Source organism: Pleurodeles waltl, chromosome 5 (assembly GCF_031143425.1).
Source record: "Pleurodeles waltl isolate 20211129_DDA chromosome 5, aPleWal1.hap1.20221129, whole genome shotgun sequence".
Taxonomy (NCBI): domain Eukaryota; kingdom Metazoa; phylum Chordata; class Amphibia; order Caudata; family Salamandridae; genus Pleurodeles; species Pleurodeles waltl.
Genome location: NC_090444.1, coordinates 1519957940 through 1519983593, shown reverse-complemented (window position 1 = coordinate 1519983593; position 25654 = coordinate 1519957940).

Below are 25654 nucleotides of genomic sequence, written 5' to 3'. Positions count from 1 at the left end.
GATGTGTGTGTTGTAGTGGGTGAGGGTGGTGGTGGGTGTGTAGCGTATGTGTGCCCGTAATATTTTCTCCTCCCCCCTCCCCTGTGTCGTAGGTGCAGTACTCACCGTAGTCTTCTGCGCCGGCGTTCGTGCTCCTGGTAGAGGAGCAGGAATACAATAGCTGGTAGGATGTGTAGTTCGGGTTCCATGCTGTCCAGATTCCTCGTGGGGTGTATGGAGGTGAGCATTTTCCGTTTGAAATGTCTGTTTCTGTCGTGTTTTTATTGGCGGGGCTACTGCCCCGGCAAAGGTGGCAGATTGGTGGGTTGTGATAGGGTGGGCGGTACATTAACTCCCGCCTATCTGTTGGCGGTGACCGCCGCGCTGTTTGTTGGTCCCGCCGTGGCGGTCGGAGTGTTAATGTGGCGGTCACTGTTGGTGGTTTCCGCCAGGGTCAGAATTCAATTTTTTAAACCGCCAGCCTGTTGGCGGGTTAGCCGCCGCTTTAACACCGACCGCCAGGGTTGGAATGACCCCCATAGTCCCTTAGGAGGTAAGTAATATACACAAAATATACACACAAACCAAAATCAGGTAAGAAACAGTTAGAAAAGTAGTGCAAACACTGTAGAACCGAATAGAATGCAATAGGAGACAATAGGCCTGGGGGCAACACAAACCATATACTCCAAAAGTGGAATGCGAATCACGAATGGACCCCAGGCCTAGTGTAGTGTGTACAGGGTCGCTGGGAGTGTAAAAAAACACTAAAGTTGTCCAAGATACCCCACCCCAAGACCCTGAAAAGTAGGAGTAAAATTACCCCACTAACCCAGAAAGACAGTAAAGATGAGATAGGAGATTCTGGAAAGGCAACAACTGACTTCAAAGCACTGAAGAAGTATTCCTGGACCTGAGGACCTGCAAAGGAAGAGGACGAAGTCCAAGAGTCACGCAAGTGTCCGGGGGGGCAGGATGAAGGTGCAAAAGGGCTGCCTCTGGGTAGAAGAAGCCGAAGATTCTGCAACAACGGAAGAAGCCAGGATCTTCTCCTTTGGACAGAAGATGTCCCACGGCATGCTGGAGGGTGCAGAGTTGTTTCCATGCAGAAAGGCCACAAACAAGCCTTGCTAGCTGCAAGTGTCACAGTTGAAGGTTTTGGGTACTGCCAGGGCCAAGGAAGGACCAGCAGGTCGCCCCTTGGAGGAGGAGACAGAGGGGGCGCTCAGCAACAGAGCCCAAGCAGAAGCAGGCAGCACCCACAGAGGCACCTGAACAGGCATTCAGAAAATCTGAGCACGGCAGTCATCTCAGCACAACAAAAGAGGGTCCCACGAAGTTGGAGTCCAACTCAGCAAGTTGGGCAATGCAGGCCGGAGTCATGGGGGCCTGGGCTGTGCTGTGCACAAAGGAAGTCTTGCAAAAGTGCACAGAAGCCCTAGCAACTGCAGTTCACCCAGTACACAGGATTACTGTCTGGCATGGGGAGGCAAGGACTTACCTCCACCAAATTTGGACAGAAGGGACACTGGACTGTTGGGGACACTTGTATCCAGCCCCTGTGTTCCAGGGACCATGCTCGTCAAAATGAGAGGTGTAGGAGGCTGGCCTGGCTTGTAGTGGGTACCACGGGGTACTTACACTCTGTACCAGGTCCAGTTATCCATTATTAGTGTAGAAGAGGTGTTTCTAGCAGCTTAGGCTGATAGAAGGTAACTACAGCAAAGCAGCTTAGGCTGAACTAGGAGACATGCAAAGCTCCTACTATACCACTGGTGTCATATGCACAATATCATAAGAAAACACAATACACAGATATACTAAAAATAAAGGTACTTTATTTTTATGACAATATGCCAAAAGTATCTCAGTGAGTACCCTCAGTATGAGGATGCCAAATATACACAAGATATAGGTACACAATACCAAAAATATGCAGTAATAGCAAAAGGAAGTAATGCAAGCACTGTAAAGTTACAGTAGATTGCAATAGGAGCACATAGGTATAGGGGCAACACAAACCATATACTCCAAAAGTGGAATGCGAACCACGTATGGACCCCAAACCTATGTGAGCTCGTAGAGGGTCGCTGGGACTGTAAGAAAACAGTGAGGGTTAGAAAAATAGCCCACCCCAAGACCCTGAAAAGTAGGTGTAAAGTGCACCTATAACCCCCAGAGAGCACAGAAGTCGTGATAGGGGGTTTCTGCAAGGAAGACCAACACCAGCAAAGCAACAACACTGGATTTCCGGACCTGAGTACCTGTGAAACAAGGGGACCAAGTCCAAGAGTTGCGACAATGTCGAGAGTGGGCAGATGCCCAGGAAATGCCAGCTGAGGGTGCAAAGAAGCTGCCACTGGATGGTAGAAGCTGTGGATTCTGCAAGAACGAGGAGGACTAGAAACTTCCCCTTTGGAGGATGGATGTCCCACATCGTGAAGAAGCTTGCAGAGGTATTACCACACAGAATGACCGCAAACAAGCCTTGCTAGCTGCAAGGGTTGCTGTTAGGGTTTTTGGATGCTGCTATGGCCCAGGAGGGACCAGGATATCGCCACTTGGATGAGAAGACAGAGGAGGCACACAGCAAGTCAGGGAGCCCTCACAGAAGCAGGCAGCACCCGCAGAAGTACCGGAACAGGCACTTGGAAGAGGAGTGAACCGGAGTCCACTCGAAGACACAAAAGGGAGTCCTACGAAACCTGAGGACAACTCAGAAGGTTTTGCACTGCAGGTTAGAGTGTCGGGGACCCAGGCTTGGCTGTGCATGAAGGAAATCCTGGAAGAGTGCACAGGAGCCGGAGCAGCTGCAAATCACTCGGTACGCAGCAATGCAGTCTAGCGTGGGGAGGCAAGGATTTACCTCCACCAAACTTGGACTGAAGAGTCACTGGACTGTGGGAGTCACTTGGACAGAGTTACTGAGTTCCAGGGACCACGCTCGTCATGCTGAGAGGGGACCCAGAGGACCGGTGATGCAGTCTTTTGTAGCCTGCGGTTGCAGGGGGAAAATTCCGTCGTCACACGGGAAATTTCTTCAGAGCTCCTGGTGCAAGAAGGAGGCAGGCTACCCCCAGAGCATGCACCACCAGGAAACAGGCGAGAAAGCGGCAGGAGAAGCGATACAAGGCTGCAGTAGTCGTCTTTGCTACTTTGTTGCAGTTTTGCATGCGTCCTGAGCAGTCAGCGGTCAATCCTTTGGCAGAAGGTGAAGAGAGAAGTGCAGAGGAACTCTGGTGAGCTCTTGCATTCGGTATCTAAAGAATTCCCCAAAGCAGAGACCCTAAATAGCCAGAAAAGGAGGTTTGGCTACCTAGGAAGGAGGATAGGCTAGTAACGCAGGTAAGAGCCTATCAGAAGGAGTCTCTGACGTCACCTGCTGGCCCTGGCCACTCAGAGCAGTCCAGTGTGCCAGCACACCTCTGAATCCAAGATGGCAGAGGTCTGGGGCACGCTGGAGGAGCTCTGGGCACCTCCCAGGGGAGGTGCAGGTCAGGGGAATGGTCACTCCCTTTTCCTTTGTCCAGTTTCGCGCCAGAGCAGGGCTGGGGGATCCCTGAACCGGTGTAGACCGGCTTATGCAGAGATGGGCACCATCTGTGCCCATCAAAGCATTTCCAGAGGCTGGGGGAGGCTACTCCTCCCCAGCCTGACACCTTTTTCCAAAGGGAGATGGTGTAACACCCTCTCTCTGAGGAAGTCCTTTGTTCCTGGGCCAAGCTGGCTGGACCCCAGGAGGGCAGAAACCTGTCTTAGGGGTTGGCAGCAGCAGCAGCTGCAGTGAAACCCCGGGAAAGGTAGTTTGGCAATACCCGGGTCTGTGCTAGAGACTCGGGGATCATGGAATTGTCTCCCCAATGCCAGAATGGCATTGGGGTGACAATTCCATGATCTTAGACATGTTACATGGCCATGTTCGGAGTTACCCTTGTGACGCTATATATAGGTAGTGACCCATGTATAGTGCACGCGTGTAATGGTGTCCCCGCACTCAAAAAGTCTGGGGAATTTGCCCTGAACGATGTGGGGACACCTTGGCTAGTGCCAGTGTGCCCACACACTAAGTAACTTAGCACCCAACCTTCACCAGGTGAAGGTTAGACATATAGGTAACTTATAAGTTACTTATGTGCAGTGTAAAATGGCTGTGAAATAATTTGGGCATTAATTCACTCAGGCTGCAGTGGCAGGCCTGTGTAAGAATTGTCAGAGCTCCCTATGGGTGGCAAAAGAAATGCTGCAGCCCATAGGGATCTCCCGGAACCCCAATACCCTGGGTACCTCAGTACCATATACTAGGGAATTATAAGGGTGTTCCAGTATGCCAATGTGAATTTGGTGAAATTGGTCACTAGCCTGTTAGTGACAATTTAGAAAGCAGAGAGAGCATAACCACTGAGGTTCTGGTTAGCAGAGCCTCAGTGAGACAGTTATTCATCACACAGGGAACACATACAGGGCACACTTATGAGCACTGGGGCCCTGGCTGGCAGGGTCCCAGTGACACATAGACTAAAACAACATATATACAGTGAAATATGGGGGTAACATGCCAGGCAAGATGGTACTTTCCTACAAGAGGGGACCCAAAGGACCTGTGATGCAGAAGTTTGGTGCCTGCGTTAGCGGGGGAGATTCCTTCGGCCCACGGGAGATTTCTTCTTGGCTTCCAGTGCAGGTTGAAGGCAGACAGCCCTCAGAGCATGCACCACCAGGAAACAGATGAGAAAGCCGGCAGGATGAGGTGCTACAATATTGCTAGTAGTCTTCTTGCACCTTTGTTGCGGTTTTGCAGGCGCCCTGGAGCAGTCAGCAGTCGATCCTTGGCTGAAGTCAAAGAGAGAAGTGCAGAGGAACTCTGGTGAGCTCTTGCATTCGTTATCTGATGAGAAACACACAGGAGAGACCCTGAATAGCCCTCAGAGGAGGATTGGCTACAGAGAAAGGTAAACACCTATCAGGAGGGGTCTCTGACGTCACCTGCTGTCACTGGCCACTCAGAGGTCCCCATTGTGCCTCACACCTCTGCATTCAAGATGGCAGGGGTCTGGGACACACTGGAGGTGCTCTGGGCACCACCCCTGGGGAGGTGCTGGTCAGGGGAGTGTTCACTCCCCTTTCCTTTGTCCAGTTTCACGCCAGAGCAGGGCTGGGGGCATCCCTGAACCGGTGTAGACTGGCTTATGCAAGGAGGACACCATCTGTGCCCTTCAAAGCATTTCCAGAGGCCTCTCAGGCCCTTAACACCTGTTTCCAAATGGAGAGGGTGTAACACCCTCTCTCAGAGGAAATCCTTTTTTCTGCCTTCCTGGGACTGTGCTGCCCAGGCCCCAGGGGGACAGAAACCTGTCTGAGGGTTGGCAGCAGCGGTAGCTGCAGAGAAAACCCCAGAGAGCTTGTTTGGCAGTACCCTGGATACTGGAGCCCTGGGGATGCATGGAATTGTCCCCCCAATACCAGAATGGTATTGGGGTGACAATTCCATGACCCTAGTCACGTTACATGGCCATGTTCGGAGTTACCTTTGTGAAGCTACACATAGGTATTGACCTATCTGTAGTTCACGTGTGTAATGTTGTCCCCGCACTCACAAAGTCCAGGGAAATTGCCCTGAACAATGTGGGGGCACCTTGGCTAGTGCCAGGGTGCCCTCACACTTAGTAACTTTGCACCTAACCTTCACTAAGTGAGGGTTAGACATATAGGTGACTTATCAGTTACTTAAGTGCAGTGTAAAATGGCTGTGAAATAACGTGGACGTTATTTCACTCAGGCTGTAGTGGCAGTCCTGTGTAAGAATTGTCTGAGCTCCCTATGGGTGGCAAAAGAAATGCTCCTGGAACCCCAATACCCTGGATACCTTGGTACCATATACTAGGGAATTATAAGGGTGTTCCAGTGTGCCAATCAGAATTGGTAAAATTAGTCACTAGCCTGCATTGACAATTTTAAAAGCAGAGAGAGCATAAAGACTGAGGTTCTGAGCGTCCTCTCTCTCTCCCTCTACCTCTACACACTGCTCCTTTTCTTTGTTGAAGATGTACTCTAATTCTTCCTGTGTGAGCGTGACCTCCCAGCAGGGGAAAGTTGAGTATTTTGCTATGGCTGGTGCTGATGGTGCTGGACCCGGTATTTACTGACTTTCCTCTATGCTGTTTTCTTTGGGGTAGTGGTTTCTGGGGGTACCGCTGCCACCCCTGCCTTTTATCTCTATGATTTGAGATACAGGGGGTTCCCACTTTTGAGGCTGGATGGTGTGCTCGAGTGGATTATCATGAGTTATATAGCGGGGCTGCGTGCTTGACGCGCTTGGGATGGACAAGTCCGGCACGGATTCCTATGCCGTTTTATTTTGGAGAGCAGCTTCCCAGGAGGTGCTCAGTGTAATGGCACTGTCACTGAGGGATCTTCTTTTTGACTGTGTTCTTGAGAGTGTCCCTCCAGGAGAGGGTTTGCGGCAGATGTTTTTCTCCAGTGGTGTGAAGTACTTGTCTATTCCATGGCCCCTCGTGCTTCAGCATCCCCCATGCACCTGCTTTTGCTCACCGGGGGTGCACTCCTTTGGCTCCTCAGCATTGTTGGCCTTCTGGAGGTCTACCTCTTTTGTGTTTTGATGCCTCCTGGCGCGCTTCATCTTTACCCCGCTATGCTTGTTGGGCCCTGTTTTCTCTTTTTTAATTAGGTTTTGGATCCTGTTGTGGGCACTCAGGAGGAGGGAGCTGTGTGTTCTCATAGTCACTTGCTGTTCCCACTCGCTCTGGGAGTCTCTTGGTTGTGGCTGATGATATCGCTGCTGATTGGGGAAATGGAATTCGGTAGTGTGGTGGCGCACATACCTTGATTCTTGGAAGCACCCTTTTCTGGTTTTACTGTAGGCCTGCTGGGCTGCCTGGCTGCTGGGCTGCAGGGCTGCTGCAGGACTGCTGATGGCAGCTGGGCAGCTGATGGGGGCCTTCCGGGTCCTGCTGAGTCTTACTGGTTGTCCTGTTGTGGTCCTGGTTGATCTGGTGGGGGCCGATTGGCCCATGTTGGGTCCTGCTGGGACCTGGCCTTGCTGTGTGCCCTGAGGCAGGGGTGCCTTGTGAGTCCCACACTATTCCCACAGCAACTTGATGCAGTAAAATAGTCTTCATGGTGAACTCTAATTTGTTGCCGTTTTCTTGACAATGGGAGGCAAATTTATTAACTTTTCGTGCAGTTAAGTGCAACAACTAAAGTTGCTGTGATGCACTTCATGAAAGGGAGAGAGCAAAAGAGCTCCATGTTTACTATGAGATGGCTGTGTTTCTCTCTCTTGTACGGGCACGCCATAGGATGTCCTGTGCCAATGCACATACCCTTGCATCATAGTGCAAGGGTGTGAGCATTCTGTCAAGTAAGCGTTTTGCACTTGAAGGGTACTTTTTGTTACAAAAACTATTCTTCAAAACTGTGTATGCCAGGCTGGCTTTTATAGGGCATTCAGGCAGTGCCAGAAAGGCTGGTCTGACAGCAGCCAATGCGTGGGCTCTATTTTGGCTGTTTGTCGGCATATTTTATAGTCTGCTGGCTATTTTGTTTACCGTTGATGTCTCTAAAATTACCCCAAACATTCCCAGCAGCAATCACACATGCATGAAGTCTCTCATACCTATACAGTGTGTCTTTATACATTTAAAATGCTCCTATTGCAAATTTGGGTCACTTTTTTAGCTATTTGATTCATTAATAGGCGCCACTTTTATTGTACAGTAGTGACTTGGTCTCTTTTCTGTCCCAGTATGACCCTTGTGTGCTGTACAGTGCAGCATGCAGGAATAGTTGGAAAAATGTGTGAGAGTTTAAAACTTGCTCCATGGCTGTTTGCATAGGAACATTCATTACCATACAAGAAACAGCCTCTTGAAGCAAAGTAGCCTAAAATAACATAACGTGCTAAGTCGGATAAGAACTTAAATTCCACAACAATAATTTGCACAGACCCGTCACAAAGTGTTAGTAAATTTGGGCCTATTTTGCTGGCATTATGGCTCTATGCATTGTGGCTCCGCTATTCAGTGCCTTGATGCATGTTTTCTGGCATTAAAATTGTATTACTAAATGTGGTTTCAGCCAATTGGTCTATTCAACTATCCTGTACGATTATTGTAGATGATATAGAAAATTCATAGAGGAGAACATGTTGGCCAGTCAGAAGTGACTGATCGCGAGCTCCCAACACTAGGCGATCTGGTGAAATATACCTGAATTACTATGGGGTGGTGGTGCCCTTGGGGAAGGTGCATAGAAGTAGCAGATTCCCTCAAATAGATGCCCCCACTACTTGAAGCCCAAAGGTTGATCCTGTTTTCTACAGTGGCAGCAGGCTTCTTGCAGCTGCACTGGGTTCCTGCAGCAGAAGTCTGGCCCGGGGGTATCGTGAGCCGCTGTGGAGCTGAATAGGCAGAGTCTGCATAAGTGCTGTACTGCTGGTGAAGAGAGTGCAGAGGGTTGTGGTGAAGCGGGCTGAGTCTAGGCAAGCAGAAGGAGGAAGAAGTGTGGTCTCCTCCTCAAAAAGTCAGTCTCTGGATGGTATTTTTTGTGATATATGGGGCACAGAAGATACCCAGTAAATTATGTGAAGGCAACACCCATTTGCAAGACTGGGGACTGTCAATGGAAGTTTGGGAGGCAAATTAAGGTGCACAGGAGGCTATAGGAACAACAGGGTCCCTGTAGGCCCCTCATGGGGAGGCAGACTGGTCAACAACTATTCGAGGTGCCAGGGCTTTAATGGAGAGGAATGACCAGCTAGGGAAAATATACTCTTTAAGGTCAGCTATTTTTGTAGGAAACAACCCACTTTCAAAAGCATTACTTAAAAGAGTTGAGTGGGGAAGTAAGGCCTTGTTTGGTAGGCACCCCCAAATTTTAGCTGTTAAAGCTATTCTAGGGGACTTCCAGCAACTGGAGTGAACAAGGGGGAGGACCTGAGAAGTCAGCAAGGCAAGACAAAAGCATGAGGATAACACCATCTTTGAGGTCATATTCTAGGGTCAAGTCTGGTGAGAATATTAACACCCCAAATCTTTGTCAATGGAAATGACCCCCCCAGAGGAAAGAGTCAGAAACAAAAACAAAAAAGCGGCGATTGTCGGAAAAAGATGAAGGAAGTTAGGAAGGTCAACTCAAGATTGGGGGTAGAATTGCCAGTGACTGAAATCCCTACATCAAATTGTTTTAGTCCCCAGATGGAACGTGGAGTAACAGAGAGAGGGGATCCTGAAGGGGAAGGGGAATGGAATCCCAAAAAGAGCCATAGACCAGAGGGGAGTGAGGAGCGGAACCATGGGTTGCAAAGATGTGAGCGAGGGAGAGGTCAGCAGAGAATTCAAGAGATGATAGCTGTTCTGTCGACAGATTTCAAGGGCCGCTTTGCAGTTTCAGAAGCTAATCAAAGGGGCATTCAAGTAGCTTGCACTAAGCTAGAAGGGAAAATTGATGGGGTAGCAAAATGTACACAAACGCTAGAGAAGAGAGTTCATGACTTCAGTATGAAAAGTGGGGTTAACACAAATGAGATCCAAGAACTGAAACGGAGGGGGAAAGCCATGGCAGATAAGTTGGAAAGGTTGGATAACAATGCTAGGAGGAATGATATCAGAATTTTGAATATCCCTGAAGGGACAGAAGGGAAAGATTTGAAATTGTTTGTAATTAAAGTACTAAGAGAGGCACTCCTGTAGGCAACTGAAACAGTCATCCTAAGCCTTGCACTACAGAGAGTGCACGGAGACTCCTTCAAGTTGAAACCAGGGAGGAAGAAACTAAAGCATTAAATCCTGGTTAACTTCCTATCCTACACAGTCAAAGAGGGGGTTTTAACATCGGCATAAGGGAGAATAGTCTTAATAATTCTTAATGCACAGGGTGTTCTATTCTCCATTAGGTTAGACATCTTTGCTCTGCTGTATATAGTCTATGGATCCTCTGTAAGCAGATGGAGGAACCCAAGTAAGCTGGGATCAATGCTCAGCTTAATTTGCCAGCTTTGTTGAGGGTTATGAGTCAAATCAAGTTGTATAATTTCCCCAGTCTGATGATGTAGATGAGTTTTTGCAAATGTTAAATTCAGGAAAGGAAGGAACTTAGGGCCTGATTTAGATATTGGCAAATGAGTTTCTCCATCACAACATCCGCCGAAATCTAAATCCCTTAGGGTACAATGGGATTTAGAATTCGGCGGACAGGATATCCATCACATTTGTGACAGAGTAACTTGTCTGGCAATATCTAAATCAGGTCCTAAGAGTTTAAAGTGTGACAAGACAACCGCTGGTGTAGGAGGAGCTCGAAATAGCCACTCCATGTGCCCAAGTTTTCAGTGGAAGGGTTTGCATGGATAGGTAGGGGTTGGGGGGTACAATTGGTGGGAAACATAACAGAAAAAAAATTATAATAATTGAGTCCTCATTTTAAGGTTAGTGGAATTTATAGAACACCAAAAATGTATTTTTAGTCTAGTTGTTTGGGATGGGTATAGGTGAAGGAAAGAGGGGATATCAGGAGCCTGTGCTGCAGATGATGTGTTCAAATGTGAATGGCCTCAAGATTAAAAGTAAGCAACGCCTAATCTTGAGGTATTTCAAAGGCAGCGGTGTCCACATTATGCTCCTGCAAGAAACTCACTTATTGAGATTTGAGTGCAGCAAGCTGATGTTGAAGCAGAACTGGGTTGGGCATGTGGTGGCAACAGATCACATACATTGCACAAAAGCGGTGGCTATTGTAATAAGGGCAAATGTAGGTATAGAGGTGGTGGAGATTGGAGCTGATGAAGGAGAGTGCTGGGCTGTTGCTGAAATTAGGATAGAGAAGGATCAGTTTACAATAGCTAGCTATTATGGGCCTAATGTGGATAGGGAAGGCCTTTGCTGCAACTTTCCACTGTTTTATTGGATTTTCACTCTCCAACATTTTTAGGGGGAGGTTCCAATATTGTTTTAGACAGTGTATTTGATGGATCATCAGTAAGATCACAGATGTGCTCACCAAGAACGCATGCCCTGCTTCTCACTCTGATGGAGGACCTGAATCTGTGTGACCTATGGCAGAAAAGGGAGGGAAAATGTAGGGATCTTAACTTCCTGAATAGGAAGTATGGTCACTAGTCAAGGTAGGACTTTGTCTTGGTAGAAAGAGGCTGTAAACTATAGAAGTTGGAACAAATCCCCATTCGCCTCTCAGATCACACCACCATAACTATGCATGTTGCATTGTCGGGTCAATAGGAGGCTGCGAGATGGACTCTAGACAGGAGGGTCCTATTTTGGTACAAAAGATTCTGGGGAGAAAAGACACGTTGTTTTTAATTTAATAAAGAAACTGATTAAAATCTTTTTGGGATGCATATAAAGCTTAGTTGAGGGGGATACTGCAAAGTTTAGCAGTGTTCAAGAACAGAAAAGAGAGAAGTGAGTTACTGAAACTAGAGGAATAGTTACTCATGGCGGAAGGGAAGCTGAAACTTGCAGTGCTAGATGTGGAAAATAAGAAGGGAACAGAACAAGAGCTACTCCAACGCCAGATAGAATTTAGGTCAAGAATTGAGAGTGCAGAGAGGCAGCAATGGGAAGCCAAGAAAGCAAAGAATTTCAGATTTGGAAACTGTTGTGGGACGTTGTTAGCATGGATGGCTAAAAATGACAGAAATATGGTTTTGTATACCTGGGATACAGGAGGAACGAACCAAGGTTTTTTTAGAGGAAGACCTGGGGATCGAAGGAGCATTTGTGAGTTTCTTCCCGAGGTTATATTCAGAATCCACTGTGTTTGACTTAAGTCAAGTAAGGAAGTGGCTGGAGACTAGAGGGCTGCCATCTGTTTTATTAGGAACCCAGGAGGTCTTAAATCACGAGGTAAGTGGGATGGAGGTATTAGCTGAAATTAAGAAACTAAAAAGGGGAAAGGCACAGGGACAGATGGGATCCCAAATGAGGTTTATGTCACATTTGCAGGTAAGACAGTTCCTTTCCGGGTAAATGTGTTTGATTCAATCCTGTTGGAAGGATCTCCTATCCCCTCTTATGGAATGAGGCAATAATCTCTTTGATCTTGAAGCCAGGCAAGAATTACAAGAGAGTGCCAGTCATACCGACCCATATCCCTGTTAAATGTGACTACAAAGTGTTTGTGAACAAGGCTTCAAAGAATCGCAGTGATACTCCTGAGAAACAGTGGAAGAAAGAGAACAAGGAAGTTTTGAAGAACAAAAATAATAAGAATGCCGGTGATATTGTTAGTTACCTTTTGTCAAACCCCTCTGGTGTCAATTGTTATGCCAATGTGGTTCTCAATGCACTGTTGTATTTACAATTTAACAGAAAAAAGACAAAAGGTTGTGCTCTGCACTCTTTGCTTTGCTAGAATGCTTGTACAGTGATAGAACTAAAACATATTCTTCATCTCATATTAGAGATCTTGTAGCTGTATGCACTGGATCTGTACACCTCACAAAAACACTCAAGAAGATGCACAAGAATTCTTGATGGTAGTGCCTGGTATTTCAGAAGAAGAGATGGTGCCTACTGTTGACCTATTCAGACATGGCTGCATGTGTGAAATTTTTTTGTTTTCATCAAAAGCACAAATATATTCAGAAAGATTTATCTACTTAATTCTATCAGACATAAAACTGTCAATTTTGAAAGGTTGTTTAAAGAAGCATCACAGAAGAATGCCTGTCTAAATTGTCAATCAGATCTTCTATCAACTTTGAATATAGGAAGAAGTGGCAAATATATCATCCTAATTCTACAGCGATGCACAGCAGATGGAAGTGATTTAGAAACACACATTCCAAATTTTAAAGCTGGACAAATCTCTATTTATTGTAATACATATACTGGCATAGCTATTATTGTTCATGAACTAACTATTACATCTGGCCCCTACACTATCTACTTAAAAATACAACTGAATGTACAGAGTATTACAACAACCTTACATTCAAGCAAAGGTACCTTATAAACTACCTTATTCCTACCTTCTATTTCTTGAACCAAAATTCTTAGGAGTACTAATGAAAAAAATTAAACTGTATACTTTTTGCACTTCTAATATAATGATTTAAGCAATCATATGGCCTACCAGGGCTGATGACTATTAGGCCTGGCATCCTCGGTGTGGTCTCCCCTGTCTTTTTTGCCCCCGCTTCCTATGTTGTGACTGAGTGCTGGACTTGTTTTTGCTGGTTTTGATACTTGGGGCACTTTACCACTGCTGACCAGTGTTAAAATGCAGGTGCTCCCTGTGTACATTGTATGTGTAATTGACTTTTCCCTGATAGACATATTTGATTCACTAGTAAGTCACTAGTAAAGTGCACTAGAGGTGCCCAGGGCCTGTAAATCAAACGCTCCTAGTGTGCCTGCAGCACTGATTGTGCCACCCACGAGTAGCCCTGTAAACATGTCTCAGACCTGCCCCTGCAGTCTCTGTGTGTGCAATCTTAACCTACCAATTCAACCTGGCAAGTGTACCCACTTGCGAAGCCCAAACCTTCCCTTTTTATACATGTAAAGCACCCCTAAGTTAGGCCCTAGGTAGCCCCATGGGCAGGGTACAATGTCTGTTAAAGGTGGGACATGTACTGATGTGTTTTACATGTCCTAACAGTGAAATCCTGCCAAATTAGGTTTTCACTGTTGCAAGGCCTATCTCTCTCATAGATTAACATGGAGGCTCCCTTTCAATAACTTTTAAGTGCAGTATCCCTTTGGGAGCAGATAGATTGATGGAGTTAGGTGTTGTTGAACTCACAATGTAAAAATACAACTTTTGGTAAAGATGTTTTTTAATTCGTCAGTTTGGAAATACCACTTTTACAAAGTGGGCATTTTCTTGCTTAAAACATTCTGTGACTGTGCCTGCTTGTGTATTCCCTGTCTGGGTAAGATTGGCAGTTGTGCTGTTTGTGAATCTCCAATAGACAGTGACACAAAGGGAGTTGGGGTGTAGGCTGCTTATCCTGATGGGCCATCTGAGCAAGAGTGGAGGGAGGAGTGGTCACTTACACCTCAAAGGGCTGTGCCTACCCTCACACAATGCAGTCTCCAACCCCCTGGTGTGAGTCTGGAGCCAGGCCTGGGCGAGGGGGGGTCTTCTCAACAACAGAGACTTTCCTTTGAAGTTTTACAACTTCAAAGGCAGAAAGGTGTATAAGTATTGGACCCAAACCCCCAGGTTTTAGATTACTTGTGGTCTCAAGAGGAACCTCTGCCAAAGAGAAGAGCTGAAGAGCTGGAGGAGGAGTACTGCCCCTTTGCCTGTGACTGTGCTTTGCTGGGTTGACCTGCAGTTTCTGCTTCTGCCTAAAAGAGGACAAAGACTGGACTTTGTGGTATGTTCTTGCTTGTGAAGTGTCTCCAAGGGATTCGACTGAGCTTGTCTCCTGTTTTGAAGTCTCAGGGCCATCAAAGACTTCCTCTGCCAGCACCTGGACTCTGCTGAAACTCCTACCCTGCCAAGTGCTGCACACTCGAGTCCTGGGCCCTTGAAAGGTGAAGTTGGTGGAACAAATACTGAAATCAAACCACAGGAGCAGTACAGGTAATATTTTGATGCACAACCTGTAACACAGGTGTAAAAAGTATGCACCACCTGCCTTGCGGCTGAGAAATCGAGGCACCACCTGCATCATGGCTGGGAAATCAATGCATCACCTGCATCACAGCTGGAGAAACAACACAACACCACTTGAGGCTTCTGAAAACAATGCAAACCCCATGCAGCACGGTTTTCCATTACAGTACAACTGAATTTTGCACACATCATCACAGGGTGTCAAAATCTATGAGAACCTGCTTGGAGCTGAGGTGGCCCGGCCGGAAATCGATACATCGTTCTTCGCAGGAGAGAAAAACAACACATCCCCTACCCGACCAGAGAAGAAACAATGCACAGCCTCACTTGCGAGAAAGGAATTGGCACATCACTGACTTTTCTGATGCACACTCATCCGTGCGGCTTTATTTTTTACAAAAACCAGGTACTTTGTGTAACAATAAAGTTTCTATTGTTTTCTATTGTGTAAAGTTCTATTATATTAAAAATTCATAACTTTACTTGTGTATGTTGAATTTTTGTCATTTCAGTCTTGACTGATTTAGATAAATATTGGCTATTTTTCTAAACTGGTATGGAGTCCATTCTGTAGTGTTTTCACTGTATTACTGTGTGTTATAGTACAATTACTTTACGCAATGCCTTTGAGATAAGCCTGACTGCTTGTGCCAAGGTACCAAGGGGGTGAGCAGGGGCTATCTTAAGTGTGTATCTCCTTTACCCTGACTAGTGTGAGGGTCCATGCTTGAACAGAGGACAAACTGACTGCCAACCAGAGACTCAGTTTCTAACTTTGGGACCAGCGGTTGGGATGAACTTGTATGTGTACTTGACATACAGGGATTAAGTCTACACTACTAGTTTCAGCGCAGACCATTACGTGACCACCTACTACTTGTTTTTGCTTTTTTTCTGTTTTTGGACTTTTCCTGCTTCCATTCTTTGTGATTCTTAAAGTTCTCTTGGGAACTCTCTGAACTACTTTTGGAACTTTGCATTTCTGAGTCCTCATGCACATGTATCAATCTGGGGATGTCCCGGCTGTAGCTACAAAGGCGGTGTTTAAATTGGAGAAACTGGAGGAGTACACAGTGGCTTACCTGATGCAGTTTTATATGGATCTTGCCTGAGAAATCAAGAGCTACTGTCAGGAAGGAGGAGCTGCAAAAGGCACTGAGGGCCTGGGTGGCAGCCAAGGAGGCTGGGGGAATACAGAGGAGGAGGATGAGGGTGAGGAGGTGCCGAGTAATCCGGGTGATGTAGTGGATGCACTTGTTCTGCCTGGGGGATAGTCTCCAGGGCAGGGAGCAGTCTGTCATCCAAGGCTCTGACTCCTGAGGAGTTGCAGGACAGATAGGCAGAGAAGGTGCACCACTTTGAGCTAGAGAAGCTTGAGATGGAGATGGTAGAGAGGACGCTGGCCATTGAAGAGAAAAAGATGCTCCTGGCTGATGAGCTCAGTTTAACAGAACTGGATCAAAGGAGCCAGTCTAGTAGAGATGGTGATATCAGTAATTCAGTGCAGCGTGAGATGAGGTTTTACATTCTTAAAGATCTGATGAAGGATTACAAGTGGGAGGATGACATCTATCTATGGTTCAAGGGGTATGAGTCTGCTCTCCACATGGACATGGTCCCTGAAGCACATCCAGGGTGGGTTTGTGGAAGCACTTTGAGCTAGAGGGGAGGAACACTCTGACATCCTTAGAGGATCCTAACAGACTCTTTTACTCTATCATGAAAAATGTCCTTCTCACCAGAAATGGTCATACTCCTCAGCAGTAAGTTTAGGTCCAATAAGAAGAAGGGATCCCAAACTTGGCTGGAGTGTGTAGACTTTTTCTGCAGGTCACTAGATGGTTGGGTGAAGGGCAATAAGGTGACAACCTATGAGGGGCTGTACAATTTGATTGCTTGGGAGAACTTGTATAGGCTTTGTTTTCTAGAGCTGTGCCAGCACCTAATTGATAGCAAGCTGACTGACCCCAGGATGCTTGCTCAGGAAGCGGACCGGTGCAAAAGCACCAGGGTGCAGAAGAGGTATCGGGACACTGCCAAGGGTGGGCAGGATCCCCATCAGAAGAAGTGGGGGGTAAGGGTAAATAGGAGGAGTTTAGTTTTCTAAAGGGCCCCAACATAGTTCCCAGGGTAAAGATTCCCAGCCCCCAGTTGAAAAGAAACCATTGGTCTCTACGGGGAAAACTGAACAGAGGGGTCCCTGCAAGTGCTATACATGTGATCAGGTGGGTCACATGAGGGGGACTCCAAATGTCCCAAGGGGATACCAGCACCCACTAGTGCTCAGTCACAGGTATTGACCAGTGTAGCTCTTGGACAGGAGTTGGTTCCAGGTGGATGGAAGCCAGCTGAGATGACCCTTGTCTCACTAGAGGACAGTGAGATGATCCAGAGGACCCTTGTGCCTGAGAACACAAAGAAATACAGGCAGTGGGTGACCATCATTGAACAGAGACACAGCAGCCAGTGTGACTACTGTGAGAAGTCACCTGCTGTCTGGGGAACAGGTAGTTCACCATGCACCAAGTACTGCAATAGACAACTCAGAGTGCCTGTCCAGAGTGGTGCTGGTTCCCTTTGAGTGTGGGGGTCTTAGGTTCCTTGAGGGTAGCTGTGAGTCCAACCATGCCTGTGGAGTGTTTTCTTGGCAATGATCTGGATGATTCTCCTTGGAAGGAGGTGGAGCACAGGTCTCACTTGGAGATGTTGTGGGTGTGTGTGTACACCTGGTCAATGGCAGCCCATCAGGGTGATCAGGAGCCCCTGGAGCCTGAAAGAGTTGCCCACGTGCCTTCCAGAAAGAGGAAGGGCAAGGGCCAAGCGAAACCCACCCCAGAATTTCCCACGGTCCGGGAGGAGGCTGCATCTGAGTGGGCTTTCGCGGAGCCCACAGAGAAACAGGTGGCTGAACTGGGGGAGGTGCCCGAGCTGATTCAATGGCAGCAGGAAAGGGGCACCACAAGGGAAGCATTCTGTGAGGCACAGGAGGTATGCCCTACTCTGTACAGTTTGAGGCAGCAGGATGCAGACCAGGCATCTGCAAGACTCAGGTTCACACTAGATATATTGGGAGGATAGCCTCCTATATAGCAAGATTAAGGTTGCTGAGCCTGAGGAAGCCCATGTGCTGGTGGTACTCCAGTGCTTCAGAGCATTCCTACTGGGTTTGGCTTATCATGTGCCTTTAGCTGGACATTTAGGGCAGGACCAGACCTTTGAAAGGCTTGTCACCCACTTTTACTGGCCCCAAATGTGCATCCACTCTGATGCGCACTATAGGTCTTGTCAGACTTGTCAAGCAAGTGTCAAGAGTGGGGGGAAATGTACAGCACCCCTCCAACCTTTTCCTGTAGTCAGCATCCCCTTTGAAAGGGTGGGTGCTGGCATTGTGGGCCCTCTGGATCCCAAGACAGCCATGGGCAACAGAATTATCCTGGTATTGGTGGACCATGCCACCTGGCATCTAGAAGCTATCCTCATATCAATCACAGCCCCTGTGGTGGGCCGAACATTGATGGGGGGTTTTACCCGCATGGGGTTCCCCAAGGAGATAGTATCTGACAGGGATACTAACTTCATATCCTCATATATGAAGTCTCTGTGGAAGGAGTGTGGGGTGACCTACAAGTTCTCCACTCCTTACTACCCCCCAAGGAAATGGTCTGGTTGAAAGATTCAACTGAACCTTGAAAGGCATAATTATGGGCCTGTCCAAGCCCTTGAGGCGTAAGTGGGACATCCTCTTGCCATGCCTTCTGTTTGCTTACAGGGAGATGCCACAAAAAGGGCTTGGTTTTAGCCCCTTTGAATTGTTATATGGACACCCTGTGACAGGACCTCTGAGTGTAGTTAGGGAAGGCTTGGAGAAGGCCTCCCGTAAGCACCCGAGGATGTGTTTAGCTACATGTTGGCTTTTAGGAACCAGACAGCTCACTCAGGAGAACCTGGAAGCGAGCCAGGAAGACATGAAACACTGGTATGAACAGAATGCCACCCTGGTTGAGTTTCAGCTTGGCTAGAAAATGTGGGTGATGGTCCCAGTAGAGCCTCGGGTGATCCAGGTCAAGTGGACTGGGCCTTTTGAGGTGGTGCAGCGTAAGAGTAATGTCAGCTATCTGGTGAACTTGCAGACTCTTTAGAGGTCCTGGATGTGAACCGCCTCAAATCGCACTTTGAAAGGTCTGAATTGACAAAGCTCCTAGGAACAGATGATGGCGTGGAGGAAAAGAGTGAGCCTCCTCCTGACCTCCTCTCTTCTCAGGAGAAAGATGGGTCTGTGGAGGGAATAGAGATGTGGAGATTGGTGTCTCTGAACTCACAATTAAAAAATATATTTTTGGTAAAGCTCGTTTTTAAATCGTCAATGTGAAAATGCCACTTTTAGAAGGTGAACAAACAGAAATGATTGATGGAATGTGAAACCAAATATTCACCCCAGGTCACAGATCTGGGTTTAATCCATCAATTATTTTGCTCACTGTGCCACCACAGTTTGGACCCAGCCATATGCAAATCAGTCTTGACCCTGTTCCCCTTTGCAACAGTCCAGCCTGAACTGCCAGGCCAGGTCCTGCCTGGACCAGCAACAAGTATCCTGGGACTGGTATCAAGTATCACCCTTCATCAGGCAGGCTAGCTTGAATCCAGTGGCATAGTGAGCACGGGACCCAGGTCTGTGCATACCCGGCATACTTATGGTGACAAAAGCAAACAAACATAAATGACGGACAGAATGCGGAACCAATAAAACATCCACCCCCAATCACAGATCTGGGTTTAATTCATCAATTATTTTGCTAACCATGCCACCCACAGTTTGAATACAGCCATATGGAAATCAGTCTTGACCCTGTTTCCCATGGCAAATGTCCAGCCTGAACTGCCAGATCCTCCCTGGACAAGAAACCAGCCTCCTGGGACCGATTTCAGGGTATTACCCTTCATCAAACAGGCTAGCTTGGAACCAGTGGCATAGTGAGCCCGGGACCCACTTCTGGGCATGCACAGTGCACTTATGGTGACAAAAGCAAACACACACAAATGATGGATGGAATGCAGAACCAATCAAACATTCACCCCCAATCACAGAATCCACGGTAGTCCAGATCTAGGTTTCATCCATAAATTATTTTGCTCACCCTGCCACCTCAGTTTGGACCCCGCCATAGGAACAGGGTCAAGACTGATTTGCATATGTCTGGGTCCAAACTGGGGTGGCTTGGTGAGAAAAAGAAAACGAGGCATTAAACTCAGATCTTTGAGACTAGGGGTGAATGTTTGCATTGGTCAGTGTTCTGTCCATCATCTGTTCTTTTGCTTGTGTCACCCAAAGTGGGAAGGGTATGCCCAAACATGGGTCCAGTGCTCATTGCGGCACTGGATTCAAGCTAGCCAGGCTTATAAAGCGTGATACCCTGAAATCGTTTCCAGGATGCTTGTTTCCAGTCCAGGGAGGACATGACTTGGCAGTTCGGGCTGGACTGTTCCCATAGGGAACAGGGTCAAGACTGATTTGCATATGGATGGTGTAGGAAAGTACCATCTTGCCTGGCATGTTACCCCCATTTTTACTTGTATGTATGTTTGTTTTTGCCTGTGTCACTGGGCTCCTGCTAGCCAGGACCCCAGTGCTCATAAAGATAAAGTGTGCCTTGTATGTGTTCCCTGTGTGGTGCCTAACTGTATCACTGAGGCTCTGCTAACCAGAACCTCAGTGTTTATGCTCTCTCTGCTTTTAAAATTGCCACTGCAGGCGAGTGACTCATTTTACCAATTCTGATTGGCACACTGGAACACCCTTATAATTCCCTAATAAATGGTACCTAGATACCCAGGGTATTGGGGTTCCAGGAGATCCCTAATGGCTGCAGCATTTCTTTTGCCACCCATAGGGAGCTCAGACAATTCTTACACAGGACTGCCACTGCAGCCTGAGTGAAATAACGTCCACGTTATTTCACAGAAAATTATACACTGCACTTAAGTAACTTATAAGTCACCTATATGTCTAACCCTCACTTTGTGAAGGTTAGGTACAAAGTTACTTAGTGTGAGGGCACTACCTAAGTACCATATACAAGGGAGTGATATGGGTGTACCAGTGTGCCAATGAGAATTGGTAAAATTAGTCACTAGCCTGTAGTTGCAATTTTAGAAAGCAGAGAGAGCATAAACACTGAGGTTCTGGTTAGCAGAGCCTCAGTGATACAGTTAGGCACCACACAGAGAACACATACAGGGCACATACTATGAGCACTGGGGTCCTGCCTAGCAGGATCCCAGTGACACAAGGGCTAAAACAACATAAATACAGTGAAAATGGGGGTAACATGCCAGGCAAGATGGTACTTTCCTACACCACCCCCTCCCTCAAATGAAGGACAATAAGACTAGCCTTGTCCAGATGAGTCTTCATTGTCTAAGTGGAAATATCTGGAGAGTCCATCTGCATTGGAGTGGGTACTCCCAGGCCTATGTTCCACTGTATAGTCCATTCCCTGTAGAGATATGGACCACCTCAACAATTTAGGGTTTTCACCTTTCATTTGCTTTAGCCAAAGTAGAGGGTTGTGGTCTGTCTGAACAATAAAGTGAGTACCAAACAGGTATGGTCTCAACTTTTTCAGTGCCCAGACCACAGCAAAGGCCTCCCTCTCTATGGCAGACCAACATTTTCTCTAGGGGTCAACCGTCTGCTGATAAAGGCCCTCAGAATTCAGTTGTGATAGTACTGCCCCTACCCCTAATTCAGATGCATCAGTTTGAACAATGAATTTCTTGGAGTAACAAGGGCTTTTTTAGGACAGGTGCAGAGCACATGGCCTGTTTGAGCTCCTCAAAAGCTTTCTGACAGCTGGCTGTCCATAATACCTTCTTAGGCATTTTCTTGCTAGTGAGATCATTAAGAGGGGCTGCTATGGAGCCATAATTCTTGATGAATCTCCTATAGTACCCTGTGAAGCCTATAAATGGCTCTCACCTAGGTCTGAGTTGTAGGGGGAACCCAATCTATGATAGTTTGGATTTTCCCCCGTAGTGGTGCAATCTGTTCTCCACCAACCAGGTGGCTCAGACAAACCACTTTCCCCTGCCCTATCTGGCACTTTAAGGCTTGTTAGTGAGGCTTGCCATTTGCAGGGCCTCCAAAGCCTTCCATAGGTGGACCAGGAGATCATTCCAGGTTAAGCTAAAGACAGCAATATCATCTAGATATGCTACACTGAAAGCTTCTAACCCTTGCAGGACTGTGTTCACCAACCTCTGAAAAGTGGCAGGTGCATTTTTCAAACCAAAGGGCATTACTGTTAATTGGTAGTGCCCTACAATGGTAGAAAATGCAGTCTTGGGTTTAGCATCTTCTGCCAATCTAATCTGCCAATACTCTGCAGTTAGATCAAAAGTGCTAAGATGCTTGGCAGAAGCCAGTGTATCAATGAGCTCATCTGCCCTGGGTATAGGGTGAGCATCAGTTTTGGTTACCTGATTGAGCCCTCTGTAATCTACACAAAACCTCATCTCTCTCTTTCCATCTTTGGGGTGAGGTTTTGGTACAAGCACAACTGGGCTAGCCCAGGGACTCTCAGAAGGTTCAATCACCCCTAAGTCCAACATTTTCTGCACCTCTTGTTTAATGCAGTCCCTGACATGGTCAGGCTGCCTATAAATTTTAATTTTGACAGGCAGGCTGTCTCCAGTGTCAATTGTATGTTCAAACCAGGATGTTGTACCTGGTATAAGTGAAAAGAGGTCTGAAAACTGACTTAAGAGATTGATGCAGTTGTCTTTCTGTCCTGCAGTCAGACAATCTGCTAAGACTACTCCCTCCACTAAGGCATCTGCTTCAGTGGTGGAGAAGAGATGAGGGAGAGGGTCACTCTCTTCTTCCTGTCCCTCATCTGTTGCCATGAGCAGGGAGAGATCAGCCCTGTCATAGTAGGGTTTCAGGCGCTAAGAGGACTACTGGCAGTGCCCAGGTCTTCCAAATAGGTAACCTCACCCTTCTTTTCAAGAATTAGATGGGGTCCACTCCATTTGTCCTGGAGTGCTCTTGGGGCCACAGGCTCCAATACCCACACCTTCTGTACTGGGTGGTACTGAGTCAGAACAGCCTTCTGGTCATGCCATTGCTTTTGCAGCTCCTGGCTGGCCTGAAGGTTTTTACTGGCCTTTTTCATGTACTCATCCATTCTGGATCTTAGGCCAAGTACATAGTCTACTATGTCCTGTTTAGGAGCTTTTAAAGGTTGTTCCCTACCCTCCTTCACAAGAGCAAGTGGACCTCTTACAGGGTGCCCAAAGAGGAGTTCAAAGGGGCTGAAGCCCACTCCTTTCCGGGGTACCTCCCTGTAAACAAAAAGGAGGCTTGGTAACAGGACATCCCATCTCCTTCTAGTTTTTCAGGGAGTCCCATTATCATACCTTTGAGAGTTTTATTAAACCTCTCAACCATACCATTTGTTTGTGGATGGTAAGGGGTGGTGAACTTGTAGGTAACACCACACTCTTTCCACATTGTTTTTAGGTATGCAGACATGAAAGTGCTACCTCTGTCTGACACCACTTCCTTAGGAAAACCCACCCTGGAAAAGATTTCCTGAAAGCCCTTTGCCACTGCAGGAGCTGTAGTGGTCCTTAAGGGGATGGCTTCAGGATATCTTGTGGCATGGTCCACTACCACCAAGATAAATCTATTGCCTGAAGCAGTTGGAGGGTCATGGGGACCAACTATGTCAACCCCTATCCTTTCAAAGGGCACCCCAACCACTGGAAGTGGAATTAGAGGGGCCTTTGGAGTGCCACCAGTCTTGTCACTGGCTTGGCAGGTCACACAAGATTTACAAAAGTCTTTTGTGTCCTCTGACATGTGAGGCCAGGGAAACAAGGGGACAACTCTTTCCCACGTTTTCGCCTGGCCCAAATGCCCAGCCAAAGGAATGTCGTGAGCCAGGGTGAGAAGATACTCTCTGTACAGCAAGGTAATGACCAATCTCCTGGCAGCTCCAGGATTAGGGTCGTTTGACTCTGTGTACAAGAGGCTGTCTTCCCAGTACACCCTATGGCTATCACTGACATCCCCATTCTGCTGTTTGATAGCTTGCTGTCTCAAACCCTCTAGTGTGGGACAGGTTTGCTGTGCCACACTCAGCTCTTCCCTGGCAGGCCCCCATGCACCCAAAAGCTCAACAGTGTCTGCTGCCAGCTCCTCTGGTGTAGGTTCTGCACAAGGAGAGGATTCCTCTTCCTCAAAAGGGGAATCATCTGTACAGGGAGGGATAGTCGGCAGTGATTTACCCTTTCTACCCCTAGTGTTTGGGAGCACTTGGTCCATTGCTCCAGGATCCAAGTTTCCCTGTCCTTTTTGCCTCTTGGCCTGAGCCCTTGTCAAAGCAAAAATATACCCAGGAATGCCCAGCATTGCTGTATGAGCCTCCAACTCCACTTCTGCCCAAGCTAATTGTAAGAGGCTGGACTGGCTTGTAGTGAGTACCAAGGGGTACTTGCACCTTGCACCAGGCCCAGTTAGCCCTTATTAGTGTATAGGGTGTCTAGCAGCTTAGGCTGATAGATAATGGTAGCTTAGCAGAGCAGCTTAGGCTGAACTAGGAGACGTGTGAAGCTACTACAGTACCACCTAGTGTCATATGCACAATATCATAAGAAAACACAATACACAGTTATACTAAAAATAAAGGTACTTTATTTTTATGACAATATGCCAAAGTATCTTAGAGTGTACCCTCAGTGAGAGGATAGGAAATATACACAAGATATATATACACAATAGCAAAAATATGCAGTATAGTCTTAGAAAACAGTGCAAACAATGTATAGTTGCAATAGGATGCAATGGGGAAACATAGGGATAGGGGCAACAGAAACCATATACTCCAAAAGTGGAATGTGAACCACGAATGGACCCCAAACCTATGTGACCTTGTAGAGGGTCGCTGGGACTATTAGAAAATAGTGAGAGTTAGAAAAATAACCCTCCCCAAGACCCTGAAAAGTGAGTGCAAAATGAACTAAAGTTCCCCTAAGGACAAAGAAGTCATGTTAGAGGAATAATGCAGGAAAGACACAAACCAACAATGCAACAACTGTGGATTTCCAATCTAGGGTACCTGTGGAAGGAACAAGGGGACCAAGTCCAAAAGTCACAAGCAAGTCGGAGATGGGCAAATGCCCAGGAAATGTCAGCTGCGGGTGCAAAGAAGCTTCTACTGGACAGAAGAAGCTGAGGTTTCTGCAGGAACGAAACGGGCTAGAGACTTCCCCTTTGGTGGACGGATCCCTCTCGCAGTGGAGAGTCGTGCAGAAGTGTTTTCCCGCCAAAAGAAAGCCAACAAGCCTTGCTAGCTGCAAATCGTGCGGTTAGCATTTTTGGATGCTGCTGAGGCCCAGGAGGGACCAGGAGTTTGCAAATTGGACCAGCAGAGAGAGGGAACGTCGAGCAAGACAAGGAGCCCTCTCTGAAGCCGGTAGCACCCGGAGAAGTGCCAGAAACAGGCACTACGAGGATGCGTGAAACGGTGCTCGCCGAAGTTGCACAAAAGAGTCCCACGTCGCCGGAGACCAACTTAGAAAGTCGTGCAATGCAGGTTAGAGTGCCGTGGACCCAGGCTTGGCTATGCACAAAGGATTTCCGCTGGAAGTGCACAGGGGCCGGAGTAGCTGCAAAAGTCGCGGTTCCCAGCAATGCAGCCCAGCGAGGTGAGGCAAGGACTTACCTCCACCAAACTTGGACTGAAGAGTCACTGGACTGTGGGGGTCACTTGGACAGAGTCGCTGGATTCGAGGGACCTCACTCGTTGTGCTGAGAGGAGACCCAAGGGACCGGTAATGCAGCTTTTTGGTGCCTGCGGTTGCAGGGGGAAGATTCCGTCGACCCACGGGAGATTTCTTCGGAGCTTCTGGTGCAGAGAGGAGGCAGACTACCCCCACAGCATGCACAAGCAGGAAAACAGTCGAGAAGGCGGCAGGATCAGCGTTACAGAGTTGCAGTAGTCGTCTTTGCTACTATGTTGCAAGTTTGCAGGCTTCCAGCGCGGTCAGCAGTCGATTCCTTATCAGA